The sequence below is a fragment of the Echinops telfairi genome, unplaced genomic scaffold, assembly GCF_000313985.2.
Source record: "Echinops telfairi isolate 266 unplaced genomic scaffold, ASM31398v2 ScPeMD7_34;HRSCAF=130, whole genome shotgun sequence".
In the NCBI taxonomy this organism is placed as follows: domain Eukaryota; kingdom Metazoa; phylum Chordata; class Mammalia; order Afrosoricida; family Tenrecidae; genus Echinops; species Echinops telfairi.
In genome coordinates, this window is record NW_022103931.1 from 3214037 (window position 1) to 3229672 (window position 15636).

The 15636-nt window shown below is 38.6% G+C and overlaps 1 protein-coding gene and 1 non-coding gene across 2 annotated transcripts in view; one reads left to right on the plus strand and one right to left on the minus strand.

The window, feature by feature from the left end:
* HDAC8 (histone deacetylase 8) overlaps positions 1-15636 on the plus strand; it is a 338343-nt gene that overhangs the window by 160598 nt on the left and 162109 nt on the right. The gene's annotated exons all lie outside the window — the stretch shown is intronic.
* On the minus strand, positions 11147-11280 carry LOC115869671. Its single transcript, XR_004046318.1, has one exon. It is a non-coding gene; the product is annotated as a small nucleolar RNA SNORA70 (small nucleolar RNA).

Consider the following 15636-nt stretch of genomic DNA (forward strand, 5'->3'; position numbering starts at 1 on the left):
TAAACTTGGAGTGGGTGTTCTATTCCTAGGAAGCAATAGAAAATGCATAGATTCATCTGTGTAACAAAGTTTGTAAAATTTTAATAAGGATTAATGCTTACTCTGGTATGTGCACTCAAGCATAACAGTGACAGTGAGGATGGCATAGGAACTGGCAGTGTTTCCTTCTGTTGTTCATAGGATTGCTGTGAGTTGGAAGACATTTAATGACACCTAACAACAACAACTGGTAAAGCTATGTGTCTTAATGATGTGGTTGTGACTTTATGGAGATGTTATTTCTTTATACCGAAATACTCTGCAAAAGTAAATGAGGTGCATGTTGAGTGTTGGACTAACTTCCTGGCACATAATAGTTTTTTTTTTTAATTCAAGTGTTTTCTTTCCCATTTGAAGGCTTCTAGCTACTTATACTCCAAAATTGCTAACTATATCATTCATAAGTTTGTCCAACCCCATTTTGAATCCCTCTGTCACGTCCTTTTGATGTGATAGATGTGAGTCATCTAAGAAGAATCAAAGAGGAAAATGGAAGGGCGGTCTTCAAAGTATAATAGCATGGCATTTTAATGAAAAATTGACAAAAGCAGACAGCATAGTATTTCTGTACCTATGTAAGATTTGTTTCACAATACACAGTTGCCTTCAAATATCCTTTTGATCCTCTGAAACCAAATCAAGAAATGGTAGATAAAAAATATTTACTGAGATGTACGAGGGGTTACACCCCGAAAATTGAATTTTTCTAAAGCTTTATATTAAATTTTTTTTTTTACAAAACTACCTTATCACCTTCAAAGTATTCTCCATTCATGGGAACATTTTTCTTATTTTAAAAATATTTTTTCTTTTAAAACATTTTTTAATCATTTTGTTGGGGCTCATACAGCTCTTATCACAATCCATACATACATCCATTGTGTCAAGCACATTTGTACATTTGTTGCCATTATGATTTTCAAAACGTTTTCTTTCTAATTGAGCCTTTAGTATCAACTCCTCGTTTTTGACCTCCCTCCCCGAAGCTCCTTCCCTCACAAGCCCTTGATAATTTATAAATTATTATTATTTTTTCCTGTCTTACACTGACTGATAACTCCCTTAACTCACTTTTCTTTGGTCTGTCCAACAGGGAGGGGCTTATATGTACATCAATGTGATCGGTTCCCCCTTTCTCCGGCCAGCTCTCCCTTCCCCTCCTGGTATCACTACTCTCATTATTGGTCCCAAGAGGCTTATCTGTCTTGGATTTCCTATGTTTCCAGCTCTTATCTGTACCAGTGTACATGCTCTGGCCTAGCCAGATTTATTTGTAAGGTAGAATTGGGGTCATGATAGTGGGGAGTAGGGGTTGGGAGAAGCATTAAAGAACTAGAGGAAAGTTGTACTGCACCCTAACTGTGACCCCTCTGAAAGGGGATGTACAGTTTCCTACAGATGGGCTTTGGATCTCCACTCCATGCTCCCCCTCATTCACACTGATATGATTTTTAAGTTCTGGGTCTTTGATGCCTGATACCTGATCCCTTCAACACCTCATGATCATACAGGCCCATGTGCTTCTTCCATGTAGACTTTGTTGCTTCTCAACTAAATAGCCACTTGTTTAAGATCCCAGAAGCTATATCGTTTGATAGCCGGGCACCATCAGCTTTCTTCACCACATTTGCTTATGCACCCATTTTGTCTTCAGGGATCGTGTTGGGAAGGAGAGCATCATGTAATGCCGAGTTATTAGAACAAGGTGTTCTTGCGTTGAGGGAGTACTTGAGTAGAGGCCCAGTGTCCGTCTGCTACCTTAATACTTAATGTATAAAAATATGTACATAAATCTATATCCCTATCATTATATATAAATATATTTACTTATGTACATGCCTGTATTTAGACCTCTATAAATACCCTTTGCTTCTTAGTTCTTTCCTCTCTTTCCTTTTACTTTCCTCTTGTCCCACTATCATATTCAGCCTTCATTTGGGTTTCAGTAATTCCTTTCAGTTACATTGTCCTTGATCAAGCCCTACAAGGCATCCCACACCCTCTTTGCCATCAATTTTAGATCACTTGTTATTCCCTTGTCGCAGGGTTTGTTAACACCCACTTCCTTTCCCCCACCTCCCCCTCTCCCATGTCCCCCCAGAATCTTTGGTCAAGTTGTTTTCCCCTCAGGATTATTTTTCCACCTCTTTTATCTAGACAGACATACAGAGACAGTAATAAGCACAAAAACAAGACAGAGCAAAACAACAGAAGAAAACAAAACCAACAAAAATTAAAAGAAAAGCCTATAAATAGTTCCAGGTCTCTTTTTTGACCGTTAGGACTGTTTTCCCAATGGTGGAGTCTGATAGGGTGCCACACCCTTCCCCCCAAATCTATTTTTGGTATTCCCCAGGGACTTCATTGCTTTGCTCCCCTTACTGCTCTGTTGCACGCCCTTAGCGTTTTGCCCCCATGTGGTGGGGTCAGATCGGGCACAATTTCAAAACTGTGCCGCCAGTGTTGTCCCTTATAGTGCTATGGGCCAGGGGGGAACATTGTGTCTCGTGGTGAGGCTGACCCTATCGTCTTCTCTGTGAATTGGCTGCTCTGAGAAGGAGTATCATCTTTCTGGGCTTGATGGGCCAGGGTGTATTCCACTTTCTCCTTCCCTCTTCATTTCCTCTTTTGTGCTCTGATCAGACGTGCCCCTCTCCCTGAGCTGTATGTTCATTGTTATGCTCTGAAGTGAATTCTTCTAGGGTGTGTGTGTATGTAGTTGGGATTGGGGCCGGCCCATATACCGCTGTATTGATTCCCTGCTTCGTGTCAATATGTTGCATTCACGTCTTAGTGCACCGGGTGGAAGTCTGTTCCCTTTTGCACCACTCACCTGTGGAGATATAAACAATACCCTCCCCTTGGTTTGGTTAGTGCCCTGTTGCTGTGCTACCCATGTCTTTTTTTTTCATTACCCCTCCTTTTAGTTGGTAGCCATATGTATTCCTGGATTGGGTTTCGTCCCTACCATAGTATCTGGATCTCACCCCAGGAATGTATGTATACAGTAGCTTTTACCCTATGCCCTCTTCACATTTTTATGCTTATGTCAGCAGACTCATGTTGTACTTGTCCTTTTGTGCTTGATTTAGTTCACTTAGCATAATTCTCTCCAGTTCTTCCAATGTGGCAATGTGCTTCATGCGTTCATCACTGCTTTTTAGGGATGCTTAGTACTCCATTGTATGTATGTACCACAGTTTTTTAATCCATTTGTCCGTTGATGGAAATGTGGGTTGTTTCCAACTCCTTGTAATTGTGAACTGTGCTGCAATGAACATTGGAACACAAATGTCTGGCCGTGGTTTGTTTCTTGCCTCTTCTGTGTATAAGCCCAGTAGGGGGATTGCTGGGTCGGTCTTATGGTAGCCTGATGTCCAACTGTTTTAGATATTGCCAAATCAATTTCCATAGTGGGTGTACATACTTTGAGGTTCACCAGCAGTAGACAAGAGTACCTATCTCACCACAGCCCCCCAACACTTGTTACTTCCTGGTTTTTTGAATTGTGCTAACTTTTGAGGTGTTTGTTAGGTGGTATCTCATAGTTGTTTTAATGTGCATTTCTCCTATGGCTAATGATCAGGAACATTTCCTCATATGATTATTGGCCATTCAGATTTCTGCCCTTGTGAAAATTCTGTACAGGTACTTTGTCCACCTCCTCAGTGGGCAATTAGGTCTTTTTTCTTTTTGTAAGCTAGCAGAATACTTTAGATTTTAGTAATAAGGCCTTTGTCTGATATGTCATTGCTAATAATGTTTTCCCAGTCCGTGGGCTCTCTTATTACTCTCTTGGTGAATTCTTTCGATGCACACAGGTGACTTATCTTCAGTATATCCCATTTGTCAATTTGTGCCTCCTCTGTGTTTGTGTAATTTCCTATTTCTGATAGCCTATGTATTCCCTTAGTCAAAGTTCTCAGGTTTGTCCTAATTCCCTCTTTGATGGTCCTAATAGTTTGGGGTTTTACCTCAAGGTCTGTGAACTACCTTGAGTTTATTCTTGTGCATGGAGTGAGGTAAGAGTCTTGCTTAATTTTTCTGCAAGTAGATTTCCGTTTTTTCCAGCACCACTTATTAGAGAGGGCATCCGCTTTCAATTTGACATTTTTGGGGCTTTTATCAATGATCAGTTGTGTGTATGCTGATGATTTTATTTCTGGGTTTTCGGTTCTTTTCCATTAGTCTGTCTATCTGTCATTATACCAATACCATGCTGTTTTGACCACTGTAGCTGTATAATAGGTGCTAAAGTCAGGTAAAGCCAGCCCTCCCACTTTCTCCTTCTTCTTGAACAGTTCTCTGCTACTTCTGGGCTTCTTCCCTCTCCACATGAAGTTGGTAATCAGTTTTTCCCCATTCTTTGAAGAAAGATGATGATATTTGTATCAGGACAGCACTAAACTTATAGAGTGCCTTGGACAGAACTGATTATTACATTGAGTCTTCCGATTCACAAGTATGGGATATTTTTCCATTTGTTGTGGTCACTCTTGGTTTCTTATAATACTGTTCTGTTGTTTTCCTCCTACAAATCTTTTGTTTTGTTAGTCAGGTATATCCTTCCATGGTCTTGTCCAATGTGTACAACAGTCCAATATACTTTTGTTTGTTGATCTTGTATCCTGCCATTCTGCCATATTCCTTTATTGCTTCCAGTATTCCCCTTGTGGAACTTTTAGGATTTTCCATGTACAAAATCATATCATCTGCCAATAACGAGAGTTTCACCTCTTCCTTCCCCCAGGTGAATGCCTTTGATGCCTTTTCTTTGCCGTATGTTGTTAGCTAGGACCTCCAGTACGATATTAAATAAGAGTGGGGACAAAAGGCTTCCTTGTCTGGATCCCTTTTACAGTGGGATTGTTTTAGTCTTTTCTCCATTGACTACCACATTGGCTGTTGGTTTTTCATATATAGCTTGTATTATATTAAGGAATGTTCCTTCTATTCAAATCTTTTTGAATGGGTATTGGATGTTGTCGAATGTTTTTTCCGTATCTATTGATATTATCATATGGTTCTTTTAATTTTTCCAATAATTTGTACATGTCTTCCAAATTGTTGAATTTATTGGAGTACAGGCCTTCGTAGCACTGTGTAATTATTCTTTTGATTTAATTAGGGTCTGTTGTAATGTTCCCTGTTTTATCCCCCATCTTTGCTATTGAACTTTGTTCCTGCCTTTCTTTGGTTAGGGTTGCCAGCAGTCTGTTGATTCTGTTAATCCTTTCAAAGAACTAACATTTAGCTGCATTAATTTTTTCCATAGATTTCTTGTTTTCCCTCTCATGAATCTCATCTCTGGTATTTATTATTTCTTTTCTTTTGCTATTAGTAGGATTGTCCTGTTGGCTCTGCTCCAATTGCTTTAAGTTTTGTGTCAGTATATCAATCATAAGTCTCTCTTCTGTTTTCATTTGTGCATATATTGCTATCAAACTTCCTCTGATAACTGCCTTTGTTGTGTCCCAAAGGTTTGGGGACATCATATTCTTGTTCTCGTTGGTTTCTAGAAACTTCCTGATTTCATCTCTGGTCTGGGCCAGTACCCACACCTTTTGCAATGGAGAGTTATTCGCCCTCCAATTGTTTGCCCTTGTTTTCTTAATTGTCCTTTTGATTTCCAACCTATGGCATAGTGGTCGGAGAGAGAAGTCTGTATGATCTCCATCTGCCTGAATTTACACAGATTGAACTTGTGTCCCAACATGTGGTCTGTCTTGGAGGATGTGCCATGTGGGATTGAAAGGAATGTGAATTTTTTTGCATTTGGATTGAGCACTCTGATAATGTTTTATCAAGTCGTCATCTGATTGTAATGTTTAGATCTGTAGTCTCCTTGTTAAGCTTCTTTCCCTGTGATCTATTTTTCTGGGAGAGTGGTGTTTTAAGGTCACCTACTATAATTCTTGAGCCTGTAATTTCTTTTTTCATCTTGTGGTGTGTTTGACCAATTTTACAGGTCTCTTGTGCACATATATATTTATTATGCTCACTGGTTCTTGCTCTACTATTCCCTTGTACATTATATGGTGCCCCTCATCTCTTGTAATGACGCCCTTTGAGATCAATTTTTTCCAAGATTAGGATTGCAACCCCTGCTTTTTTTGGAATTGCCATTGTCATGGTATATTTTTGTCCAACCTTTGATTCTCAGCCTATTTTTTTCTTTAATATTGAGATATGTCTCCTATGGGCAGCAGATCGACGTGTTGTGTTTTCTAAGCCAGTCTGCTAGCCTCAACCTTTTAATGCCTGAGTTCAGTCCATTGGTATTCAGAGTTATTACATCCTTCTATGGACTCTGTGATGTCGTCTTGTACCTTTTTGTGTTTGGTGTTTCCTACCTCCCTTTCTTATCAGTGTGTTGTGCATAGATGTGTGTGTTTCATTCTTGCCTTCTTTCCACTCTTGATCCAATGCTTTCCTGGGGCCTGTTTTCTCTCCGTTGCCCTCTGGGTGGGGTTATTCTATGTGGCTGTCTCTTATTTGCGCTTGGTGAGTGCTATTCTTCTGCCCATAGTGGGTCAGCAAGGATATTTTATAGGGATGGGTTTCTCTTAAAGTATTATTTGAGTTTTTCCTTGTCTAGGAAAACTCTTACTTCTCCATCTATCTTGATAGATTATTTGACTGGATAGAGTTTCCTTGGGTTTGCGTTATTTTCTTTCAATGTTTCCAATATGTTACTCCACTCTCTCCTCTTCTTCATAATGTCCACTGATAGGTCTGAGCCAGTTCTTATTTGGGTACCTTTATAGATTGTTGCTTGTTTTTCCCTAGCTGCTCGCATTATTTTCTTCTTTTCCTCAAAGTTGAATCGTTTAACTATTGTGTGCCTTGGTGACTTATTGGAATTAAGTCAAGATGGTGTTCTCGGCCTCTTGAATGGTTGCCTGGTTTTCATTCATTAAGGTGGGGAAGTTTTCCTCTAAGAGGTCCCTCGCTATTTTTGCCATTGATTTCCTCATTGTGTCTTGTTCAGGTAGTCCAATTATCCTAACCTTGTTCCTTTTTATAGCATTAGACATGGCTCTCAAATTTTCTTCAGTTTCTCTGATTATCGTATTTGGACTGCCTTACTCCTTTGTTGAAGTCTGCCTGGTTATCCTCTAGATCACTGGGGTGATTCTCTACCTCATCAAGTCTGTTGGCAAAGTCTATGAGTTTGCTACTGGTTTTTATTATTGGAAACATTTTTCAAACTAAACTGTTTGGATGGCTAACAGCACCTCCCTCTTTTTTTCTTCACCTCTTCTACATCATCCAATTGCTTTCCTTTCACATCCCTCTTCATTTGTGGAATTAAAAGAAGTCACATGGAGCAAAGTAAAGTGAGTAATGTGCACGGAGCAAGAGAGGCATGCTGTTTTTTTGCCAAAAACTGGTGCACTGAGATGGCTGTGTGAGCAGGTGCATTGTCATGGAGCAAAATCAGGTCCCCGTCTTCCACAAAACAGGCCTTTTTTGTCACACCCTCTTATACAATCTTTTCAGAACCTCTAAATAGAAATCTTGATTGACAGTCTAACATGATAGAAGAAGCTCCAAATGCACTATACCCCTCATCAAAAAAACAAATGAGCATAATCTTTATGTTTGGTTTCACTTAATGACCTTATTTGGGGAGAGGTGATGTTGGCATTTTTCACTGGCTTGATTGCTGTTTGCTTTCGGGTTCCTAAGAATAGCACCATGTCTATCACCAGTAATGACCTTGGGGAGAAAAAGTCTGGGTTGCTTCAGATCTTTCTTTCAATGCATGGCATGTTTCCACTGGATGCTCCTTTTCCTGGATAGTGAGAACCTGAAGCACATATTTCACAGCAATCCTTTTCATTCCCTAATCATCCCTTAAAATTTGCTGAACTGAGCTACAAGATAGTCCAGATAACTTCCCCATCTCTTTGATGGTCCTCCATCAGTCTTCCGCCATCAGTCTTCACGCACAAGTGCACAGATTTTGTTGACATTTTATTTTACGGGCGTCCAGAATGAGTTTTCTCATCAATCAACATTTCATCTTTTTCGAAATGAGAAAACCACTCAGTCATACACTGGAGTTTTTCCTATTGTGCTGTCCTTGTAATCTGTGTTCAATATCACAACAGTTTCTGCGTCACTTTTTTTCTAACAGGAAGCAGAACTTCACAGCAACACACTGTTCTCTTAAATTGGACATCGTAGAAACAAGGTTCAAGTGAAACTGCTGTTACAAAAAAATTCACTGTGACCAGAGCGAACCTTTCCAGGCGATGCCACAGGGTACAATAACTCAATGCTCACCTATTGGGAAAAATTTGTACTATGAAAGCCTTGCCCAGCAGAGCTTTTCCCATGTTTTTTTTTTTCCCCCTCATTTCAAAGTGACTACTTCAAGGTATAGCCCTCATAAAATACAGTCCAATCCAAAGATGGGACATGCCATAAAGACAGTGATCAGGGAGTTCGTCCCAGCTCAGGAATTAAAGAGGCAAGTTGGCCAACCAGAAATGGAATAAGGAAATAGTCCTCGCTGGAAGAAGAGCTGGTGTCAACTGGAAAAGCTCATTGAAGTGGAGCCCATATGTCTGAATAGGCTGGGAGACAAGGTCCCATGAAAAGACCAATGCTTGTCTAATGTAGTATAATCATTCATACCATATAATAATTCTTATATATGAATATTCTATCTGTTCTATTTGTACCCAGAAATCCTATTTCGATCACAAGATCTGGGATAGAATAAGGCAGTCCTATTATATCATTTATCAGGTAGCTTTGTTTTTTAAATTTGAACAACAAAAAATTTGTATGATCTACCTAATGAGGTCCCCTTTAAATGAACTGACTGAAAAGCTGTACATCTCTTACAGAAGGAAATACATGCTGTTATAATAAAGAATTATGCCAATCTATATAGATCTATAAAAGTGTCCTGGTGGCATAATGGTTATAAGTTGGGCTGCTAACCACAAGGTCAGCAGTTCAAAATGATAAGAGGCTCCATAAAAGAAAGACCAGGCTTTCTACTTCTATAAAGAGTAACATCTCAGAAACCCACAGGGGTAGCTCTACCCTATCCTAATCAACTCGGTAACAATGATTAGTAGTAGTGTAGAGATCTATGAAGAGCCTTGGTGATGTAATTGGCTTACACATTGGACTGCTAACTGTAACATCAGCAGTTCAAAATATCCAGCCGCTATATTGGAGAAAGATGAGGCTTCCTACAAGAGTTATAGTCTCAGAAACCCAAAGAGGCAATTATACCCTTTCTTATAGGATTGCTATGATTCAGAATTGACTCAATAGTAATGAGTTTGTTTTTTTATAAAGATCTATTTAAAGGGGCAGGACTGGGCAGTGTTTCACTCTGTTGTACATAGTAGGGTCACTGTGAGTCAGAACTGACTTGATGGTACCTAACAACAATATATGGAAAGATATTCTACATATATGTTATATTATTAAATGTGGGAGGGGGAGAAGCAAGGGACAGAAAGGTGCATATGGTTATTACCAGTTGTATATGTATAGAATATCTCTTGAAGGGACTGATAATAATTGCCTTAGGGAAGGACACGGGGAAACTAGGGAACAGCAGTAGGAGAAAGAGTCCTTTTGTAAATATTTATTTATGTTCTAAAGAAGTGGTATATTACAAAACTAAACGATGTATTTTTTAAATGAAATATAATTTTTATAAAATATACTAACTCCTCATGATTAGGTTCCAAAGACCTGGTCATTAAGTGAAAATTGATGTTAGGCAAAATGGCCATGACCACATCCGATCAGAAAATAACTGCATCATTACAAAACTGCCAAACTGTGTCATTACATAGCTGCCAAATCATGTTTTTATTTAACTGCTGAAAAGAGAATCATGTCCCAGCCAATATGACCCTTATCCATCACAACCAGTCTTAAATCTTGTCTCACACACTGGTGTTTGTTACTGTAATATGTGTAGTTAGTGTGCAACATAGTATATTTTTTCACTATTGTAAATGTAAAAGGTCAGATGAGACCAATGATAAGTTTATATAAATCAGAGATTTTAGGTGTACAGTTTGATGAGTTCTGACAAATGTATATACCTGCTCAAGCACAGTTCTAATCAAGATATGGAACATTTCTCTCATCCCAGAAAGTTCCAATATGACCCTTTCTAGTCAATATTTCTCCACCTACATGTAGCTAATATTCTGATATCAACTACTGAATGTTAGTTTTGCCTATTCTAGAATGGAAAATCATGCGTGAGCTATTTTTGGTATCTGATTTCTTCAACATAACACTATTGGGATTCATCAGTATTATTGCATAGATCAATAGCTTCTTTTTTTATTTGGGAGTAGTATTCTATCATATGTCTGCATAATACCTTATTTCTTTCATTGTCCTATTGATGGATATTTTGGTCATTTCCCTTTGGCACTATTATTAATAATACTACTATAACATGCATGTACAGCCCTTATGGTAAAAATATATTCTCCTTTCTCTTGGATAAATATGTTGTCCTTTCTCTTGGGTAAATATGCAGGAGGGGAATTGTTAGGTCATAGACTGCATGGTTCTTTAATTTTAATTTTTAAATTTCAAATTGTTTTCCCCAGTGACCCACAATGTATGAAAGTTTTAGCTGATCTACATTCTTACCACCACTTAATATTTCCTGTTTTCTTTTGTTGTTGTTTTTCAGGAAGTTCAATTTATTTGGTGGGCACAGGTGAGACAGGGAACAGGGCTACCAAAGCGTTCATGAGTGCAGGGTCCACCACTTGTCCAAGGGGACACGGTTAGGGATGTATTTGACCCCACAGCCATCCAGAATGATGTGCTTCTCAGCCACCATGTTTTCAAACTCATCCGTCGTAAGCTTGGTGAAGCCCTGCTTCTTGGAGATGTGGGAACTTGAACTTGGCCCTGTGTAAGGCCACAGTCACATGCTCCTTGTTTTGTAGCTTAGTGTGTATAGACATGATGACCTGGCCAATGTGGACTCTAGCTACTGTGCCTTGGGGTTTCCCAAAAGCACCTCGCATCCCAGTTTGGATCCCAGGTTAAGAGGAGCAGAAATTAGCCAGGCCAGAGCCATCGAAAAGCAGCAAAAGGTTGTCTCCAAGGTCCTTTAGGGCAGCCTATACATGCCGACAGGCTGCATGCACTACCGAGGAGGCTTGCTGTTTGCACCCTTTGCATACTGGCCTCCATAAGGAGAAATATGGCCGACTTAATTGGCTTCAGTGTTTTCTTTTACCATTTGTGGTAGATGTCGTTTTATTTTGGGATGTCAAATCATACTGATTGCAATTTAATGTGTTTATTTGTTATGCATATAGCTTCTTTTTTGAAGTTAAGTATTTTGCCCAGTTTTATTGTGCTGTATGTTCAGGATTAAGTTGTGGGAGTTGTCAAATGTATGTCAGCTTTTCAACCACCTGTGTCTTCCCTACTTGCCTATGTGATGGTGTTTTTAAATGAGCAAAACATTTTAATTGCAATAAAGTTGAATTTATCAACTTTATGGTTAATGCTTTCATTGCCACTAAAAAATCTTGCCTACTCAAAGTAATGAAGATATATTCCGGTTTTCTTCTAGAAGCTTCACAAGCTTAGTTATGTATAGAATGAGGCAGGAGTTGAAATTGTTTTCTTTTATTCTCATACTATCTTTCTTTGGAATTGTATTCATTTCTACTTCTGCTTTAAGAAATTGCCACAAACAGTGACCACAAATGCCAACATAAATTTATTATCTTATAGATATGGAATGAAGTCCAAAAAGGGTCTCATGGAGCTAAAATTAAGGTGTTCATTGGGCTGCCTTTCTACTGGTAGTGCTCAGAGAAAAATCTGTTTAGTCTTTTCTAGCTTGTAGAGCAGCAGTTCTCAGCCTTTAGGTCGTGACCCCTGTGCGGGTTGAACAATCCTTTCACAGGGGTCTCCTGATTCATAACAGTAGCAAAATGACAGTGATGAAGTAGCGACGTAAATAATGTTATGGTTGGGGGTCACCACAGCATAATGAACTGTATTAAAAGGTCGCAGCATTAGGAAGGTTGAGAACCACTGTTGTAGATGCTGTCCACATTCTCTGGTTTATGACCTCCTGCCAGAAATTGCATCCATCCAGCATCTTTCTCCATTCTCTTATCCCCTTTTCCTTTCGCTTATAAAGACCTTTGTGGTTCCCTGGAACCCACCTGGATAATCTAGGATGATCTCTCCATTTCAAGATTCTAAGTCACATCTGCCATATAAAGTTTTGAGAATGAAAATGTGAATATATTTGAGGGCCCTTTCAAGGATTGTTACATTTTAATCTTCAGAACTTAACCTAAACCATGGTATTTTCAGTCACTATGCCTGTGAAAATTGGACAATGAATGGGGTTGAATAATTGATGTCTCTGACTTATGGTGCTGGCAAAGAATAGTAAAATTATCATGGGCTGCCAAAAGAACAAAGAAATATGTCTTAGAAGAAGTGCAGCCAGAATCTTCCTCAGAAGCAAGGATGGCAAGACTGTCTTACATACTTTGGACATGTATCAGGAGAGACCAGTCCCTGGCAAAAGACGGCATATTGGTAAAGTAGAGGCAGCAAAATAGAGGAATGCCCTAGATGAGATTAATTGACACAGTGGCTGCAGCAATGGGCTGAAACATAATAATTGTGAGGATGGCGCAGGACTGGGTGGTCTTTCTAGCTGTTGTAATAGGTTACTATGAGTCAGAACCAACTCAATGGTACTAACAACCTTAATTTATTATTTATTATTTAAGGTCATTTTTGGGTAAATTATGTCACCTGTGGAAAAAAGATAGTTAGACTTAGTTTTTCTGCCTGATTTAGATCCTTTTATTTCTTGCCTAAGTGTTCAGACTAGAACTTCTAGTGAGATATTGGGTACCAATTGTGAGAGTGTATATCCTTAATTTTTTTCCTAGCTTGTTTGGGTGTTTTTTAAACATGAAACTAATGTTGCAATTTGTCAAATGCATTTTCTGCACCAATTAACTGATTACGTGGTTTATTAGCTTTGTTCTACTAATGTGGTATATTAAAATGACTGGTTTTCTTTTGTTGAACATAACAAATATTCCTTCAATAAATTCCTCTTAATTTTGCTATTTAGTCTTATACTTTTAGATTCAACATTCTAGTATTTTGTAGAGGACTTTCACATCTACATATTTAAGGGCTAATTCTTCTGTGTTGTTGTTTTTATCTTGCTGTATCATTGACCTTGATATCAGAGTAATTCTGGCCTCATAGAATGGATTAGGCAGTAATCCTGTATTTCTATATCTTGGAAGATATTAAAAAGATTGAGATCACTTCTCTTAATGTTTGGTAGATTTTTCCAGTGAAGCCATCTAGTCCACGACTCTTCTTTTTGAGTAGTTTTAAAAATACTAATTGTATATATTCATTATTAATTTGTTGATTTTCTAGGTCTTCTTGAGTCATTATATGAAATTTATTAGTTTCTAACTTGTCTCTTTTACCTGTTATTCTATTATAATCCTTTTTTATTGTAGGATCAGTTATAATATCCTCACTTGAATTTTTTCTTTCAATATTGGAATTCTTTTCTTGAGTTCTTTCAGTTTAAGATGTTCTGTGCATGTTGTTCCTTTTTTATATTCTAACTCTAGGTCTCTACATATTTCATTATAATGTTTTCCTTTGTCTTCTCAGGCTGCCCTCTGAAATGTTCTGTTGAGTTATTTGAATTCATCATTTCTTCCATTTGCCTTAGCTACTCGATGATTAAGAGCAAGTTTCAGAGTCTCTTCTGACATCCACATTGATCTTTTCTTCCCTCTGCCTTCAATGACCTTTTGCTATCTTCATGAGTGATGTATTTTCTTCATGAGTGATATTTTTGATGTTATTGCATACCTCATCAGATCTCATCAGGTTAGGAGGAGAAGTGATAGAACAAGATAACTTTTGTGTATTATTAAAGTTATGTTGGCCTAAACTTTTACAGTTCCTTGGCGCTGAGTTGACTCCTAGTCATGGCAAACTATGTATAACAGAGCAGAACATTGTCCAGTCAGGCACCATCTTCATGATCACTAGTAGGTTTAGTTTCATTGTTAGCCGTGCTTTGACAGGGAGGTTCCAGAGGTTCATGCTGGATTCAAAAGAAGAGGTGGAACCAGGGATTTCCTTGCTCATGTCAGATGGATCTTGGCTGAAAGTAGAGAATACCCAAAAGATGTGGACTTGTGTTTTATTGACTATGCTAAGGTATTAGGCTGTGTGGACCATAGTAAACTATGAATGGCCTTGAAAAGAGTGGACAACATAAAAGTGGGTGAAGGGAGACGTCGGACGGTGTAAGATATGACAAAATAATCATTTATAAATTATTAAGGGTTCATGAGAAACGGGAGCGGGGAGGGAGGGGAAAATGAGGAGCTGATATCAAGGGCTCAAGTAGAAAGCATATGTTTTGAGAATGGTGATGGCAACAAATGTACAAATGTGCTTGACACAATGGATGGATGTATTGATTGTCATAAGAATTGTACGAGCCCCCAATGAAATGATTTTTTTAAAAAGAATGGAAATTCCAGAGCACTATAATGTTTATACATTGGCTGTAATCAGCAGTTTGAAACCATCAGCAACTCAGCAAGAGAAAGACAGGACTTTCTACTCCTGTAAAGAATGACAGTATTGGAAACAGCAGAGCAGTTCTACCCTGCCCTGTAGTGTCCTTATGAGTCAGCTTCAACTTGATGGCAGGGAGTTTTTGTTTTATTGTGCTCATGCAGAACCTATACATGGCTGAAGAGGCAGGTGTGTGAACAGAGCAAGAGAATACTGCATAGTTTCAAATTGGGGAAAGTGTGCATCAGGTTTGTATGCTCTCACTATACTTACTCAAACTGTATGCTGAGCAAGTAAGGAAGCTGGATTATATGAAGAAGAATGCAGCATCAGGATTGGAGAAAGGCTTACTGACAACCTGTGATAAGCAGATGATACAACTTTGCTTGCTGAAAGTGAGGAGGACTTGAAGCACTTGCTGATGAAGATCAAGGACTACAGCCTTCTACGTGGATTACCACTCAATATAAAGAAAACCAAAGTCCTCACAATTGGACCAGTAGGTACATCATGACAAATGGATAACAGATTTATCCATTTATAAGTTATCAAAGATTTTTGTCTTACATGGATTCAAAATCAATGCTTATGGAAATAGCAATCAGAAGATCAAAGGATGCATTGCATTTGGTAAATCTACTACACAAGACCTTTTAAAGCAGTGGTTCTCAACCTATGGGTCGTGACCCCTTTGGGGGTTGAACAACCCTTTCACAGGGGTAGGCCGATTCATAACAGTAGCAAAATACAGTTATGAAGTAGCAACGAAATTAATTTTATGGTTGGGGGTCACCGGCATTAGGAAGGTTGAGAACCACTGGGTTTTTTTGTTTGTTTGTTTAAATTATTTTATTGGGGGCTCGTACAGTTCTCATCACAATCCATATATACATCCATTGTGTCAAGCACATATGCACATTTGTTGCCCTCATCATTCTCAAAACATTTGCCTCCCACTCTAGCCCCTAATAT